Here is a 5,892-nt window from a genome sequence, read left to right on the forward strand (position 1 = left end):
TTTGTTTAAAAATTTCAGTATCTCCCCTTACTCAAAGAATCCACAACTTCTGTGTCCTATTTCTTTTTGTTATCTATCTCTTCCTTTTTAGGAAGATTGTTTTATTTTGTAACACAGACTCCTGGTTATAATCCAAATAATAGTAGCTAAGCTTACAGACAGATGGTATATTCATTATTTAAAGATTCTTAGCCCCACAGCCACCAGAAAAACCAAAGCTGAAGAACTAATATTTTTACTTGCACCAGCAAAATGAAGGGCTAATGCATTCCCTAGTGAGCAAGAAATTAAAATAAGCCCTAAGCAACAAGCAATTTCTGGCTTTTCCATGTGTGTTTTTACTTTCATATCTCTGTCTTAACTACCAGTAGGAGTATGTCAAAAACTTCCCTTAACTCCTAACTGAATTATTAACATCAGCAGAATTTCCACCAGGCTTTTTTAGCTGGTGCAGCATGGGTGCTGTGCACCAGCCTGTGGCCTGTTTCCAAATGGAAGGGAACCCCAAGGGAAATGAGGACGTTTTGATCAGCAGGGAGGGATTCGGCATCAGTTCAGAGAGTTTTCCTGGAGTGAAGAATAATCAGGGTGATGTGAAAATGTGCCCTTAGCTCACCAATGGCAGCAGACATCCAGTCCTGCCTTCCCAAACTTGTTTGGTGGTCTGTAGCTGCACGGCCATTACAGTAGTGGCTTTGTTCTTGCACACCTCTCTGCTTGCTGCTTGCTTCGAAGGAGAAACTATTCACATTACAGCTATCAGCCTACCGCTACACAGACAGTCAAACCTGTCCATACATCCATAGTGCTCAGCCAGCAGTAATCAAAGCTGCACATGGTTCTTTGCTACTTCACTCCTCCATCAGACCAAGCTGGGCTTGTTTCCCACTTCTGTGAATCAAAAAAGGACAAAGAGCACAAGTTCAACTCGGGGAATGTTTCTCAGATAAGTTCTGCTTTGTAAGCATTCAGTTCTTGCTCGACTTTTTTTACTGCTCTCTGAACTGCCTGAAAAGAAATCAAACACAGACTTTCCTAGCAACAGGGTGTTAGAAGAGGATAGAACTTACAGTATCAGCAGTGGCTAAAAATGCAGTACTGTACTGACTACAGGCAGTCAGTTTAACCTAAAATTCCTAAAATTAGAGTCTAAAATTGTAAGCTTTAAAAGGATGATTTTTTTCACTGAAAATGTTACAGATTGAACCTGTAATTCTTTAGCTCAGATTGCAAAGGGCCAAGTTTGTCTTCAGAGGCAAGTTCTGCTGCTCCCCTGTCTCTTGTTCCAGGGGCCCCAGTGGGATTTGCATGGCACTTCACCATGTGCTGCCTTTTCTCCACAAAAGGCCTCCATTGTAAATGACATACAACAAGTGATAACAGTATGTGCTTATTCTCCAGCAACACTAAAAAAAATTCTACAAGGATGAGAGCATTAAGGTTAGCAATAGTTAAACTAATCTAAACTTCGTCCCAAGTCTCCAAAACCCACAGCACAATACATTTCAGGAGGCTGAAGAAAGTCCAATAGCTGCCTTCTCTCGTTATTATTTTGGAATACTTCCCCTGTTCAGCCTTTAACAGAAGTGCTGAGACTACAAATGCTTCTTGGCATCTCTAGATAGCAATATTCCTTACCCTCTGAAGGCACTGTTCTTTTTAAGCCTCACATTCATAAATCTTTCAAATGCCCAAAAGATAACTAAGTACTGTGGTGTACTATTATGGTAACCTAAGGCATTAAGAGGTTAAGCAACTCTTCATGCATTACCAAATGAATAAGAGCTGGCACTGAACCTCCAGGTTCTGATGCCTTACTTTACTTCTGATCACTCACCAGTTATCCCTCTCCCCATGGCCCAGCTTTCTGGCTTGGTGACCACATTTTTGCTACTGATTCTTTTTCTTCCCTTCAGCAGAATCATTAAATTTTAAGATTTAGCCTACTGCTTATGTAAATGGAAAACACGTCTAGAATTCTTAGCACAAAGGATTCAAAATTCCATTAAAGAAAACTCATTTCTCAGCAAGGGGGAGATAGGGCCAGTTTCTTCACCATTCATATGCTGCCTTCTCTTCCAGGGGTCCACTTGGAAGCAAGAGTGTGTTCCAGCATCCACGCTGCTGACTTCCAGTCACATTCGTATGCTCAGCTTAAACAACAAGTGCATGTTATGTCACCAGTGAGATAGCAAGAGGAGGTGACGTTTCACAGCACGGACATAGGGGGAAAGGAAGTGAAAATGAGCACCTTCAAGAGCAGAAATCTGCTCGCTTAAATGTGGTTTGAATGTCCCTGGTTCAATGTCTCTTTGCATGCCTCTTCCAAGCCATGCTGCACAAATAAAAAAGGATGGGCAGTTTATATTTCTTTGGCTCCCTGCCTGCATCAGTTAAGCTGGGTGCTGATGAATTCAGCCAGAGGCCTCTAAATTGAATCCATGCCTTTTCCTATGCTTTTTTTTATTAGGTGACACCAGTAAGTGTATTTTTCATTTTAAAATAAGAGATTCTTTGACTATCTTAACAAGAATTAATCTTGGATTGGATGGATGTTGGGTATGATTGGGCTGTCTCCTCAAGTGAAGACTCCTCCAGGGTCCACCCTAGCCTTTACTGAGCTGGAGACCTGTGGACAAGACTAATAGGGAACTGCCTTACACTGCGAGGTAAGGTGAGTAACTTCACAATCCTCCCACTAGGTAGGTATCAGTAAAGAGGATCTAGAACATCTTTAACTTCCATTCAAAGCCACTGTGATGAGTTCAGTAGCTGCTCTCACAGGAGAGGCCCTCAGTCTGCTAACTCCCATCTCTGACATAGGTAGAGCAAAGGTCACACCACTTTTGTAGTCATCCCAGCAGCACCATCTCTCCCCATGTTATTGACTTTCTTACAGGCAAAGCTGGCAGAATGAATGCCATTCTTCATAAGTCTTAGCAGGAGGGGCTACTGAAGGAAACAAGGAGCTAGATGTTGAGGAGTCTACCATGACAAACAAACTATAGGGCTGCTGAGACACTCAAGGTAGCCAAAACAGACCAAAACCAGAGTCAAAGTCCTGAAGACACAGGCATCTACCAAGTACATTGGCTCTGAACAGTGTCTTTTCGTTGATCGCTTCTTGCCCTACACCACCCAAGTAAGCTTTGGGGATTTCAGATACACAAAGGAAAAGCTGCTGACTACCTCCAATGTGGCTTCAAGAAGGTTTGTTAGACAGAAATATTACTAAAAAAATGCCATAATTATTGATATCTATGATAAAGCTCAAGGAATGGCTGAGACAGTTGTTGCCAATCTATTTGCAAATTTGGAAGCGAGGCAGATGTACCCCCTCGGCTCTGCTTGAAGCCTTCTGACAGAAGCTGCTAAAGGAGCAGGTGCTTTGAGCAGACCTTATTACCAAAGAGGCTACAAGATGACAGCTGTGAGAAAATGAAGCTGTTCTCTGCAGAGGGGTTGCAGGAGGAGTGGGACAACGTCTTGGAAAAAAGCCCCGTTACGGTTTTATTAGTCAAGTATGAAAGGAATATTGTACATCCAGGGAACATATGCTGCAATACTGTTGATTCTCACTCTTTTTATAAGGCATGGGGAAGAAGTGCTTTTTGCAGAGCACTAATGGCAGACCTCATCCCCATCGAGTCCAAGCGGACTTCTGCAGCATCAGGTTGTTGAGGTTAATGCAAGATCAAAACCCTTTGCTGGAATTAAAATCAGCTCCAAACAGACACGTGAAGGCTTCCATTCCATCTGAGGTAAATTTTTGCAGAAGTTTTGGCTTACTGTAACCGATCTTCTAACGATTTCTGAAAGGAATAGCTCCTGCAGGCAACTTGTTGGGAGCTGCAGAAAAGTCCTGGTCACCCCATCTCCCGTTAAAGGGAGAATATGCAGAGCAGACCTAAAAAAAAAAAAACAAGATAATCCTAAGGAGGTAGCAGAACCACTATTTAATTACAGATGTGCTGAGGAAGATACAGTCTTGGCAAAATTGAAGTCATTAGGACAATTACTTGATTATCTTTAGCAGAAAAATAACAGCAATGTTTTGTAGATTCATTATTGAGACACAAACCAGAATATATCTGCCTTATACCACCTTAGGACATCACATCATATTCCATTTCCATCATCCTGAATTGTCCCTGAGCATAAAGAATTTGTCTGATTTGTTATTATGTCTGAGCAGGTTGGTGAAGAAAGAGGGGGACTGGTAGTTATTTTTTAGCTTGGCAGCCAGATGATACAAATCTCATACTTAAAACCTGCTGCTGCTTGCATGCAATGGCCAGAAGGGGAATTATCTCAGCCTCTTCTGTCCTCTTTTTCTCATACTCTTCTGGCATTTGTTCGTTTCCTGCAAGTCATACGCTGGTCACAAGTGGGACATGTTTTACACTGCTTGCATGTGTGAACAGTGGCTGTTCTGTGGACTTAACCAGCTTTCTACTGCTTGGTACCCTGCTCTTAAACAGTTTACATCCAGTGCCCTGGGTGATCCCTTTCGTGCCAATAATTTTACATTTAATTCATCTCTAATTAAAGGAGAAAAAAAGAAAAGATTCATAGCAATAAGACAAAACATCAGGCTACAAAGGTTATATTGTAGCTATACTGGAATCTTTCAGTTTTATTCTATCAAGTGGGCCTACTTAAAAACTGGGCCCTATGCATTACACAAGTGCTCCACACCATGTAAGCTTTTCTTGCATTCATTCTGTTCTGACAGTGCCATGAACCAATTCTCAGAGGTCGGAGATAGGAGGAGGAGGGCAAAACCTCAGCTAAAAATTTCTGGATCCCACCTGCCTCAAGACATGCTAGCAACATCACATTTCTCTTAGTAGAAGAACAATTTTAACCATGTGGTTAAAAAGCCACTTCTAGGAATGACTGTCCTTTATGAGAACTTTATTTCCCACTCATCCTGATTGCCACCTCCTACCTTGCAGATTCTCTGGAGCAATGGCTAATGCTGCAATGCCAATTTACATAATGTGCTTTACAGGCAATTCAGTTTTAGCCACGGAAACAAGAAAAACAATTGCATGGAAAAATCTCTCAGTTGTTTTGCACTTAAAAACACTGCATGAGAGTATTGGCTTTCTAGCCTGATACATTCTCCTTTGCTTGTATTTCATGTATGGATACGTGCATCTACAAGGTCTGTGAGTGCTGCATCACTTCTATGTACATACCTTGAGTACTTCCTCACTGTAATAATCATCTTCTATAAATCTTATGGCCCATAACCAGAACTTTCCAGAAGCTCTAATTAACAATAAAATAATGTCACAAGCAGTAGAACAAACATTCTAGCATGTACACATTTAATAGGCATTGGGAACAATGCTTATGTGCAGAATTATACACAATCCAGCAAGTATTTGAATCTTTCCAATGTCTAAACTATGTAGCAAATAAAATATTGATGCCCCGAGTACATAAATATCACTGCAGAGTACATAGTTATAATATTGGAATATTAGTGTCAGGATACACGTTGTCCAGTGAATATATGGCATACTATTTACATAATGTCAAGTATGTGACTTACATCCTTCAGACACAGGTTTTTGGATCGAGTGCATACACCTTTTGGTTCCCAGTCAGAAGTACTTCATTCATAAGAAAGGTAGATCAAGGCAGAGGAAAGTGCTGAAACAGCATTAAGAGCATTCAGCTCTCACTGTTAGTAGGTGACCAGGCACAGATGGCTCTTTACCAGCTAACATGGACTGAACAGTGTGTTTTCAGAATGCAAGAGAGACAACTGGGAGGACAAGAGAAGATCAAAGGTAGTAAGGCCATCACGGCACTCCTCTGTTACTGCAAGAGAGCATAACCAGAAGATTGATTTATTTTACATGTTTTTTTTTTTTTTTT

At 41.2% G+C, this 5,892-nt stretch overlaps 1 long non-coding RNA gene across 1 annotated transcript in view; it reads left to right on the top strand.

The window, feature by feature from the left end:
• LOC109367918 overlaps positions 1–3,903 on the top strand; it is a 6,971-nt gene extending 3,068 nt beyond the window's left edge. The window contains exon 4 of the long non-coding RNA XR_002115493.2: positions 2,083–3,903. This is a non-coding gene — a long non-coding RNA (uncharacterized LOC109367918). The remainder of the gene's footprint in view (positions 1–2,082) is intronic.
• Positions 3,904–5,892: the final 1,989 nt, after the last annotated feature.

Source organism: Meleagris gallopavo, chromosome 5 (genome assembly GCF_000146605.3).
Source record: "Meleagris gallopavo isolate NT-WF06-2002-E0010 breed Aviagen turkey brand Nicholas breeding stock chromosome 5, Turkey_5.1, whole genome shotgun sequence".
In the NCBI taxonomy this organism is placed as follows: Eukaryota; Metazoa; Chordata; class Aves; order Galliformes; family Phasianidae; genus Meleagris; species Meleagris gallopavo.